Below are 12500 nucleotides of genomic sequence, written 5' to 3' on the forward strand. Positions count from 1 at the left end.
ATCAAAAAATGATCCACTAATCAAGAGAATAATCAGAAGCTTTGATCTCTAATGATCAGTGAGTTCATCACAGGGAAGAGAATTAATCACTTTATCACGACCAACATGAACTCATGAACTCATAACTACGAGAACCAGAACAGAACAGCCGGTGCGAACCTTTGACAGCGGTTCAACCGGGACCGAGGGACAGCTCACCTGCTCAGCACGGATTACGGGGACTCGGGATGCGGATCGGCCCTCCGGTCCGCTGTATCTCATTTCATTCCGGAGTCTGGGCCTGAACGGCGGCGAGAAGTTCTGCCGTTCCCCGGCTCGGGAGGACCACGCTGCTGCTGGGGAGCAGCACTTGACTCGACTCGGCAGGCAGGCTCCGTCCAGAGAACCAGACCCGGCAGACCAGTCCAGCTGCTAGCTTACCTCACATCCATCCCGGCTGAAGACACGATCCGTCTCAGCTCAGTTAACTCCTTGCTAACCGGCTACATCACCCCGCGATGCCTGCAGATGTTTTGTAGCTATTATCCGGATAATATTTAGATCGGCGCTTCAGTTTAGGTGGCTAGTTAGCGAGCTAACCCATCCGCGGACAGCTACAGCTAGCCGCGTTAGCCTGAAAGCGCTGCTGCCATGCCCGCGAGCTAACGCCGACAGACAGTGAAACGGTGACCGCGGAGCACGAATCAGACGCCGGCCTGTAACGTCGAATTTTAACGGAGAAGATCTTTATAAAAGTATAACGGTCCCTGGTATCCGCTAACCAGCTAGTTAGCCTGTTAGCCTGATCGCTGCTGCCCCCACTGTCTCCTCGCCTTGTACGCCGTTTCCTTGGTAACGCTCCAGGTCCGCTGTCATTGGTCACTGTAGCTGAGCCCGCCCACTGGTTGGTACCCATGTAAACTGATCTGAGAACAGCCTTCAGGCCCCGTCGGCTGTGAGAACGTGTTGTGTCCAGCAGAGGGCAGCAGCTGCACGGACATGTACGTTAACGGTTAAAACAGACAAGACAGGATAAGACCAGATAAGATAAGATAAGCTAAGACAAGACGAGATAAGATAAAACACAACATGTTTATTTTGATTGAGGAAAGGACGTAACATGAAGCAGTACCATATAATGCAGTATGAGGAAATACAAATACACACAACTCAACAGGAAAACACACACAGAACTACACAACACACGCATACCTGAAAGAGATGGATGATTTATGACTGAAACTCCAGCTCAAAGTTCATGTTAACATCATGTCACGACATGTTGAACGTGTGTGGAGCTGCATACAGTCTACTAGTGCTGGAGGACTTCCTGGAACAGCAGGTGTATTGATCACGTGATCAAAACTTAATGAGGTCATGGCGGTGACATCAGCTTCCTGTCCAGAATTACAACTCTTCGATTATTTATCATCATAAAGATTTGGTTGATGTAAAAGTGGAGACATGAACTGTTAAATTAACATCCTGACAGAGTGCTGTTAGTGGAACCACCAGAGCACAGCGCGTCCCTCTGAAGACTGCGTCTCCTGGGAGTTATCAAACTATTGCGCATGAAGGAAAAGGACAGGAGTGCGTTTGATGAAACTAGGTCCTCTGGTCCTCTGGTACCCTGTAAAACATAGACCAGGTTCAGCTCCCCTGCGCTCCGGAGGCTGTCTTGCTGAAGCTTCACGTCATCCTGTCGCACTCCTTCTACGGTTCTGTCCCGGTCTGGCCTCCATCTTCTCTCTACAGCTGTTCTCTGCCTCTACCGGTTTCCATGAAAGTCCTCTCCTCCCTGCTGAGAATGCTTCGTTCTCTTTATTAATCCAGGGTTTATTATTTGGGAAGGCCCAGAACGTTTTGGAGGTTTTGGTGGTGTCCTCACAGAAACTGGTTTAGTTTGTTATGCAATAAGATACCTTCAGTGTCATCTCCATAGTCCTCCTGGAACAGTTCCCAGTCCGTGACATGGAAACACTCCTGGGGGGACCGTCACAGTCCTTGTGCTTACAGGTGGATCAGGCTGTGGTCTGATTCTCCGAGAGGGGGAGGGGAAGAAGCTGTATGTCCCTTCATGTTGATGTTAACCAAACCAGAAACACACTGACAAAGGACATCAAAGACAAAGCTGGAGGACGTCTGTCCACCTAAAAACCCTTTGAATTGACCTGAATATGTTCTACTGCAGGTTTAATAGGCCAACATCGACACCCATCAGCCATCCCGGCTCAGATATCAAACAATCACTGACACCCCCTACACCACTCTCACCACTCACCACTGACCCCCCCACCAGCACTCAGCCTCTGTGAACAGGATGTGTGTCACCTCTTCAACAGTCAGCATGATGGACAGTTAGCAGTCAGACAGTGACACCCAAACATCCATGATTGGACATTTATCATCCAATAATCAACAGTTTGTAACAGGAACATCGTCACTCACTGTCACATAAATACCTGCAGTCAGTAAATCGCATCGTATTTTGTTTTTTTGTCCACATTGAGCTGCATGTCTTTTTTCTTATGCAAGTACATTGAGTTCAGTGTTTAAACCAGAGTCAAAGTCCTTGTATGTCCACACATACTTGGCCAATAAAGTCAATTCTGATTCTGATTTTATTCTGGTTCTGAATCTGAATCTGCTGCTGAGGGTGAAACTCCTTCAGGCATTTGGTGAGAGTCTTCAGGACGTGAAGAGTCAACAAAACGAACTGAACATATTTGCTGTTTAATGTGGAACCAGCTGATGTTTCTGACAACCTACAACATGAAATCAGCTGACTCTTGCAAAGACTGTTTGAGACTGACTGACCCAAATCTGGGAAATCAGCTGCATCGTCGGCATCACTACCACATGACATCAGAAGCAGTTCTAGCCATCGCATTGAGGTACGTGTGACATACATGTTCGATTACTCAGAATGGCCGTTGAAGGATGTTGTAAAAATGGACAGGAAAAAGGTCCCCGAACCCTGACTCTGAGTTCACAAAGACTTCTCCTTGCTCAGTTTTCCTCTGGTACATTTCCATTCAACGGTATAAATTTCATTATCAATCCTCTCTCTGTCCTTCACGTTGGCTGCAGCGACAGCATCTTTCCCCTCCTGTGGTTTGTGTACTGGAGGACCTCCAGCTCCACACCAGGACTACAGCTCATCCAGTGACCATCATCAGGTATTTTCAGAACACAGCAGGAAACACAAAACAATCCACCAGGAACACCACAACTCTAAAACACTGCTGTGGTGCAACCAAGCAGTCACAAAGTCCTCCCGCTCAGAGCCCAAAGCAGCAATGAGCAGTAGTACTTTTACTCAAGTAAAGGACGGAGTACTTCTTCCACTGCAGGCGATTCTTATCGAGAGAGCACGTCAGTCTCATCTGAAGTCAGGAAAACGTGAACGGTCCTCTGTAGTTCTGGACTTGAATGGAGTTTGACTCATTAAAGGTGCAACATGTCGCTGACGTTGAGGATTCACGGATCAGATGAAACATCGCAGCTGTGAGTCATTTGAAACGAACTGTGATGAAGTGCAGCGTCATAAAGTGCAGCTCTGGGGGTCTGAAGTGATTCTCTGTTCATAATCCTCTTCGCCTCCTGCAGTGGGGATGAAGAGGTTAAGTGCTTCATCACCATAAAAACTTCCTCCCAGAGGTTTAACTGCTTTAATATCTTTAGCAGAATCTGTGTTTTCTGAAACTTAATTACTGTGAAGATGAAATTCCTCCCATGGCGAGCTCTGAGAAACATGCACAGTTCTGCTCTAAATGTTTGGCTGTAAAACACCCTGAGTCAGCTGACAGATGTGGGTCCCACAGGGGCCTCCGGCGGGGCCCGACCACAAACTCCGAGTCAGAGCAGGAAGATGTGGTCGGCCTGCAGGTTACGTAAGAGAGCCGAGAGTCTGACGGGGGGCGAGGGGAGAACCCGCCAACACACACACGCACCATAGACACATGTACACACACACACACACACACACACACACACACACACAGTTGTGTTTTCATCACATTGACTTCCATTCATTTCCTGAGGACTGAACCACTGACCCAAAAATCAACTGTTTTGTAATTGGGGACATGAGCTTTGTCCCCAGTTGCACCAGCTGTCCCCAATTAACTGGTCTTCAGTCTGACATGTGTCCCTGAAAGTAGCCTAAGTCAAACCACACACACACTCATACACACACTCACAAACACACACACACACACGTTTACTTCAGTAGAAACAGCGGAAAAATGAAATCCACTCACAGCAAAGTCAAAATGTTAAAAAGTGGATAACAGCAGATGCCTCCGTCATTTTCAGACTTTTCTGCTTGTCTTCATGTCCACTGATGACTGATGGCTGATCCAGGACCTGCTGTCCCCCTGCAGGATTCTGTGACCTGCCGTGCCGTCAGCCAGCGAGCGACCCTCATCCCAAACTAAGTGTCCTCATTAAAAAGCCTTCATTAGAGGAAACAAAGCAGCCAACAGCGGGCTGAGGTCCTGGCAGACAGGACGGTTCAGGTTCTGTCCCAGCAGGTCAAGCTGTCCTGGATTCGACCTTCAGACCACAAACACTGAAGTAACTGAGAGGAAAACTCTCCTGCTGGTGCTTCATCAGGCTTTCAAACAGTTTGTGGATGTCAAGACTGATGAGTTGTTTGTTGGCTTCCTCCATCAGGAGCTGAAACAAGTGTTAAACTTACCCGTTTATATAGCCTGAAGATCCACTCGCAGTGAAGAACTGCAGAACAATCATCTCATATAAAACAAGGATGAGATGGATGAACCAGGTTTCACCTGTTTGTTATTTTCCGTCCACAGTCCCTGAACAGGTACGAAGAACAACAAATCAAAGTGAGATTAGAGGACAAAAACACTAAGACAGCCAATAAAAGCAACGGATCGTCCCCAAAATCTAAAACAGAGGCAAACACAAACCCCGCCCCGCATTTCTTATATACCTAATTTACAACATTACATTTTAGTGTTATCCAGCTTTTTAATGTGTTTTTAAATCCAACATTTGATCAAAGGAAACACCCAAGCATTGAAATTCATCCACAGATCTCCGTTTGCATGCTTTGGTAGAGGACACCGTCGCAGTCTTTTTGAAACTTAGCAAGAGACAGGTTTTATCTATTTATTTTCCATTTCCTTAGTTAATGTCAATGTTAACTTCTGTTGCATGTTTCCTGTGTGTATATAACACAGAGCCTTCTGCCTGCATCATGAACTCATCATCATTTGAACAGATGGGAGATGAACAGACAGAAGAACAGTGGTCCTGAAATCGCGCCCTGTGGAACTCCCATGATGCAGGTTTTCAGTTAACTGTTGACCTGCACACACTGGATACAACCCGGCTTTGGGTAGTTAGAGAAAGGGCATAGATTTCCAGTTTGATAAGTAATATTTGGTGGTTTACTGTGTCCAAAGATGATGAAGAATATCTCCATGAAAGTTCTGCAGAGCCACCATATTCATTAGTTAGATGTATATTTTAATAAAATCTGAAGGGAATAATTGGGATTCTTTCCCTTTTTATTTGACTCTTGTGTCTTTTCTGGCAGCTAATGTGAGATTATGACCTGAACGACCGGCGATGGGTTTTATGTTTTTGTTATTCTGTCTGTTTCAGCCCTAAAAATTAATGCCAGTAGTTTAGCAAGATTTCCTTATTCTGGCAAGTTTTTTTTTATCTTCTGTCGTCTGAAACGTTGATATCTTTCAGCCTCTTTCTGAGTGCTCAGGCCAGCCACTTTAAACTGAAGTCTCCTGTAAGAACGACGTCTTTACCTTCAAATCTTACAAATGGCATGTCGGCTAAAATGCTTTCGTCATTATCAGTTTGCTTTTTTTAGCATAGATCAAAACGGCCTTTACCTCCATCTCTCCGACCATGACGTCCATTGGCAGATGTTCGTTCATCATCCAGAACATGAGAACCTATGATATACTGACTCCAGACATCATGTAGTACAGCAGGAGTCCCCGGTGAAATGCCATGTGGAGATGTTCACAAACGTTGGACCAGTTTCCCCAAACAGGTATGACCATGAGACTCGGGGCCAAAATGGAAAAACGCGATAATTCTTTGGTTTTGATGTTTATAATCGCCATGACACCTGTTTCCCTCATACGCAGTTTGAAAGTCTGGCGGCCTCCCAGCAGCACTCGCCGAGCCGCCACGAATACCTGCCTCCATCTTTCCCACCATTAAGTACATGTACTCAAGTACTGTACTTCAGTACAAATCTGATATACTTGCACTTCACTTTATACTTTTACTCCACTACATGTCAAAAACAAATGTTGTACTAATTTTTCACGACCTTCCTGTCCAGTGAAAAGTTCATATCTCCAGATGTGTTGATGTTGAATGTTCGTGATAAACTGAAGGAGGAAGTGTTCTCCTCCCTCTTTAATCTCAATTTAAAGATTTCACTTCATGAAAGTGGAAAAATGAGTTGTCATAACTTCAAATGTTGAGCTGAACAACTGGCGGAAGGTTGATTTACTTTGAGAAAGAAATAACTTTAATTTTAGAGTATTGAGCTTATGTACGGTGGCCCAGAAAGCTCAGTACAGATAATAAGTTGTTAATTCCATTCAAATGAATTACCTTGTCTATTTTACATTATTTTAGGGTAACCAGTCATCTTAAATGTGTTAAGCACAATCAGCGTATGTGTGACTCAGTTTCCATCCAGTCGCTCTGGAAGCTCTAAGTATGATCACGTTTTTCTGGTCATGTTGTGAAGACTGTTGCTGCATCGTCAGTTCACTGAATAAACTCTGTGCACTGTCATTCTGTTCGTTTCTGCCTCTGTGGAGCTGAAGGCAGCTTTTATGGTTGTGAACTGAGGACAGAGGCTCTGAAGACTGAGGGTGACATCTGCTCTACAGATTGTAAAGCGCCTGAAGAAAATTAGTGATTTGTGATGCTGGACAACATAAATCAAACTGACGACTTCATGTTTTGCCTGAAAATGTAAAACACATGATGAACTTCCAAAGAAACACTTGAAGATGTTTCCAGTCTAACACATTCACCATATGAACAGCATGTGTTTCCTCCTGACAGCGACGCAACAAGAACTGCTGAATAACTGCACATTAAACACACATTTCAAATGCACATTGAGTGAATTGAATACACGTACATACTCCCAGCAGTCTAAGTCTATAGCAGCTCGACTGGATGCATATATGATGATATATGATGTATATCAATCAAAGATAGAGCAGCTGAGGACAATGCGCTTTTTAGTAAAGATGGAAACACATTATATGGCTCCAACATGAAGAAGCAGTGGCTCCTCTCTGACCTCCCTCGAAAAGGGACATCTGTGGACACAGTTTGATTGGAAATCATTGATTCTGGGTTTATTGATGTGGTACAGAGTCCAGACTGTCGAGGAATCGAGGTTTTCAGTAAACATGTAGATTGTCTCACATTTTTTTCACTTGAAATAACTTAGTGCTGTGATCCTGTTCAGTCCTTGTGGTGGGGGCAGACGTGTCACTGTAATCACACCCAGTTAATGTGAGAAATATGTGGACGTGAAGCCTGTAAGAACACCGAGCAGAAGGTCACGTATCAAACAACACTCGCGGGCGATGTGGATGTTCTCCACCTGCTTCCTGCTGCTCTCTGTGTCCTCTCTGATGGACTCAGACAGCCTGACTCTCCTGCTGTGTGATAACCAGCACCGTAACAATGGGGGACCACGGAGGGGGGGCGAGTGGGCCCGGCTTTCCCAAAAGTCCTTGGGACAAAACCTGGAGGGGCGTCACAGTGTGTTCCTCTGTCCACACAAACATCATGGGACGTCTCCTCCTCTGCTGGTAAACCACGCTCAGTCTGGACTTAACCCTCTGAAGTCAGTGTGACACGAGTTCTGTCATCAGACGGAACGAAAGAAGAACAGAACGAAAGAAGAGCAGAACGAAAGAAGAGCAGAACGAAAGAAGAACAGAACGAAAGAAGAACAGAACGAAAGAAGAGCAGAACAAAAGAAGAACAGAACAAAAGAAGAGCAGAACGAAAGAAGAACAGAACAAAAGAAGAACAGAACGAAAGAACAGAACGAAAGAAGAACAGAACAAAAGAACAGAACGAAAGAACAGAACAAAAGAACAGAACAAAAGAAGAACAGAACGAAAGAAGAGCAGAACGAAAGAAGAACAGAACGAAAGAAGAACAGAACAAAAGAACAGAACGAAAGAAGAACAGAATGAAAGAAGAACAGAACGAAAGAAGAGCAGAACGAAAGAAGAGCAGAACAAAAGAACAGAATGAAAGAAGAACAGAACGAAAGAAGAACAGAATGAAAGAAGAACAGGACGAAAGAAGAGCAGAACAAAAGAAGAGCAGAACGAAAGAACAGAACGAAAGAACAGAACGAAAGAAGAACAGAACAAAAGAAGAGCAGAACGAAAGAAGAACAGAACAAAAGAAGAGCAGAACGAAAGAAGAACAGAACAAAAGAAGAACAGAACAAAAGAAGAACAGAACGAAAGAACAGAACGAAAGAAGAACAGAACAAAAGAACAGAACGAAAGAACAGAACGAAAGAAGAACAGAACGAAAGAAGAACAGAATGAAAGAAGAACAGAATGAAAGAAGAACAGAACAAAAGAACAGAACAAAAGAAGAACAGAACGAAAGAGCAGAACGAAATAAAAACAGAACAAAAGAACAGAATGAAAGAAGAACAGAACAAAAGAACAGAACAAAAGAAGAACAGAACGAAAGAAGAGCAGAACAAAAGAAGAGCAGAACGAAAGAACAGAACGAAAGAAGAACAGAATGAAAGAAGAGCAGAACAAAAGAACAGAACGAAAGAAGAACAGAACGAAAGAAGAACAGAACAAAAGAAGAGCAGAACGAAAGAAGAACAGAACGAAAAAAGAACAGAACGAAAGAAGAACAGAACAAAAGAACAGAACAAAAGAAGAACAGAATGAAAGAGCGGAACGAAATAAAAACAGAACAAAAGAACAGAATGAAAGAAGAACAGAACAAAAGAAGAACAGAATGAAAGAAGAGCAGAACAAAAGAACAGAACGAAAGAAGAACAGAACAAAAGAAGAACAGAACGAAAGAGCAGCAGAACGAAAGAAGAACAGAACGAAAGAAGAGCAGAACGAAAGAAGAACAGAACGAAAGAAGAAAAGAACAAAAGAAGAACAGAACGAAATAAAAACAGAACAAAAGAAGAACAGAACAAAAGAACAGAACAAAAGAACAGAGCGAAAGAACAGAACGAAAGAAGAACAGAACAAAAGAAGAGCAGAACGAAAGAAGAGCAGAACGAAATAAAAATAGAACAAAAGAAGAACAGAACAAAAGAAGAACAGAACAAAAGAAGAGCAGAACAAAAGAACAGAACGAAATAAAAACAGAACAAAAGAAGAACAGAACGAAAGAAGAACAGAACGAAAGAAGAGCAGAACGAAAGAAGAGCAGAACAAAAGAAGAACAGAACGAAAGAAGAACAGAACGAAAGAAGAACAGAACGAAAGAAGAACAGAACGAAATAAAAACAGAACAAAAGAACAGAACAAAAGAAGAACAGAACGAAAGAAGAACAGAACGAAATAAAACAGAACAAAAGAAGAACAGAATGAAAGAAGAACAGAACAAAAGAAGAGCAGAACGAAAGAAGAGCAGAACAAAAGAAGAACAGAACGAAAGAAGAGCAGAACGAAAGAAGAGCAGAACAAAAGAAGAACAGAACGAAAGAAGAACAGAACGAAAGAAGAACAGAACAAAAGAAGAACAGAACGAAAGAACAGAACGAAAGAAGAACAGAACGAAAGAAGAGCAGAACAAAAGAAGAACAGAACGAAAGAAGAGCAGAACGAAAGAACAGAACGAAAGAAGAACAGAACGAAAGAACAGAACGAAAGAAGAGCAGAACAAAAGAAGAACAGAACGAAAGAACAGAACGAAAGAACAGAACGAAATAAAAACAGAACAAAAGAAGAACAGAACAAAAGAAGAACAGAACGAAATAAAAACAGAACAAAAGAAGAACAGAACAAAAGAAGAACAGAACGAAATAAAAACAGAACGAAATAAAAACAGAACAAAAGAACAGAATGAAAGAAGAACAGAACAAAAGAAGAACAGAACGAAATAAAAACAGAACGAAATAAAAACAGAACGAAATAAAAACAGAACAAAAGAACAGAATGAAAGAAGAACAGAATGAAAGAAGAACAGAACAAAAGAAGAACAGAACAAAAGAAGAACAGAACGAAAGAAGAACAGAACGAAAGAACAGAACGAAAGAAGAACAGAACGAAAGAACAGAACAAAAGAAGAGCAGAACAAAAGAAGAACAGAACGAAAGAAGAACAGAACGAAAGAACAGAACAAAAGAAGAACAGAACGAAAGAAGAACAGAACGAAAGAACAGAACGAAAGAAGAGCAGAACAAAAGAAGAACAGAACGAAAGAACAGAACGAAAGAACAGAACGAAATAAAAACAGAACAAAAGAAGAACAGAACAAAAGAAGAACAGAACGAAATAAAAACAGAACAAAAGAAGAACAGAACAAAAGAAGAACAGAACGAAATAAAAACAGAACGAAATAAAAACAGAACAAAAGAACAGAATGAAAGAAGAACAGAACAAAAGAAGAACAGAACGAAATAAAAACAGAACGAAATAAAAACAGAACGAAATAAAAACAGAACAAAAGAACAGAATGAAAGAAGAACAGAATGAAAGAAGAACAGAACAAAAGAAGAACAGAACAAAAGAAGAACAGAACGAAAGAAGAACAGAACGAAAGAACAGAACGAAAGAAGAACAGAACGAAAGAACAGAACAAAAGAAGAGCAGAACAAAAGAAGAACAGAACGAAAGAAGAACAGAACGAAAGAACAGAACAAAAGAAGAACAGAACGAAAGAAGAAGCGGTTCTCCTGAGCAGAGCTTTGACAGTGAACCAACACACAGCTTCCATCCTTCAGTGAGCCGTTCAGGTGGAAGCAGCACCTGGTCTCGCAGACTGTGGTTCGTACAGGTACAGAGAGCCGGCCGACGGTGAATCAGAGGCTTCAGCCAATCACATCACTGGTCTCATGACATCCATCAGTCATTCTAAAACATAATGGCACATAATGAAAATGTTTTTTTTATTTCAACAATGAAACTGATGATTTTTTTCATTGTATTGCTGCACCTGCTGCATTATGATGCTCATAAAAGATTCACTGTAAACCAGTAAATACACACCATGTTTTTCATCTCTGATCAAATGACGGCCTTACAGTTAATCTGAGACACGAGGAAGACACTTATCACACTGATGAATGAGCAGCAGCACCTGGTCCATCCCTGACGCCGGCTCATTGAAACTAAGAGTAATGCTCTGCACACACACACACACACACACACACACACACACACACACACACACACACACACACACACACACACACACACACACTGGCCATACCTTTCACTCTGATGGTATGTGGGATTCATGTATGTATCTGTCAAATTGGATGTTTTCTGTTCTCGCAGAAGGACCAATGAATGTAAATCTAATCTCATCTAAAACAGAGAATGTGAGTGCGGATCAGACCGTGGTTTAAACCTGCACAGACAAACTGAATGTCTCCTCCCGGTGGGTCCTGTTGTCCTCAGAGACCAACTCCAGATGAGCATTGAGGGAAACTTACAAGAAGAACCACAAACCTAGAAAAGATTGCATGTGCATAACTGTTTCAGGCAGAGTCAGAGATCGACAGACAACGTCAAATGAAATCTGTGTGCTGCCATCTGCTTAACACCATCTATGACACGTGCACGCGTGTGCACGTGAAGTTGTTCGTCGTTTCGAAGGTTACGTAACCACCAGAGGCAAGTTTACATACACGAGCCAACCATGAATGTGGGGCCTCACGATCCCTCTGACTTTGTGGTTTTAAGCAGGAGGTGCCAGAAAAGTTAGTGGACATGGATGTTCAGACGTGATGAGTCTGTTTCTCTGATTTCAGGAGGTTTCTTCTGGATGGACATCAGAGATGATGACGTCCTCTGAGAGAGTAACACATTAAAGACATCGATGGTGCGGATGGAGGCCTCAGCTCTGCGCTCTACGGTCCTTTTTCTGTTTTTGTTGGATTATTCAGGTTTCAATTCAATTTTCAATTCAATTCAATTCAATTTTATTTGTATAGCGCCAAATCACAACAGAAGTTGTCTCAGGACACTTTCCATATAGAGCTGCTACAGACCAAACTCTTTTATCTACAAAGAAACCAACAATTCTGGCCTGCAGGACATGACCATCTACAGGAAAGCACCACCCCCAGTGAACACACACCTTCACACACACACACACACACACACACACACACACACACACACACACACACACACACACACGCACACACACCAACCGGCTGACGGTCCGGATGTTTCTTACTGCAGGTTTGATAAGCCCACACTCACACCCCTCACCTGACATCAAACAACCACCTGCCGCCCCCTCACTCC

General features: G+C 42.8%; 1 protein-coding gene across 2 annotated transcripts in view; it reads right to left on the reverse strand.

Annotated features, from left to right (window-relative positions):
* The window catches only part of zdhhc1 (zinc finger DHHC-type containing 1), a 223812-nt gene extending 222979 nt beyond the window's left edge, over positions 1-833 (reverse strand). The window contains exon 1 of one of the 2 annotated variants that reach the window (XR_011602137.1): positions 199-747. The gene's annotated coding sequence lies outside the window, so the exon portion shown is untranslated. Of the gene's footprint in view, positions 1-198 lie in introns of both variants that reach the window. The other variant, XM_070961452.1, reaches the window with a different exon arrangement.
* Positions 834-12500: the final 11667 nt, after the last annotated feature.

This window comes from Chaetodon trifascialis, chromosome 1, assembly GCF_039877785.1.
Source record: "Chaetodon trifascialis isolate fChaTrf1 chromosome 1, fChaTrf1.hap1, whole genome shotgun sequence".
Taxonomy (NCBI): domain Eukaryota; kingdom Metazoa; phylum Chordata; class Actinopteri; order Chaetodontiformes; family Chaetodontidae; genus Chaetodon; species Chaetodon trifascialis.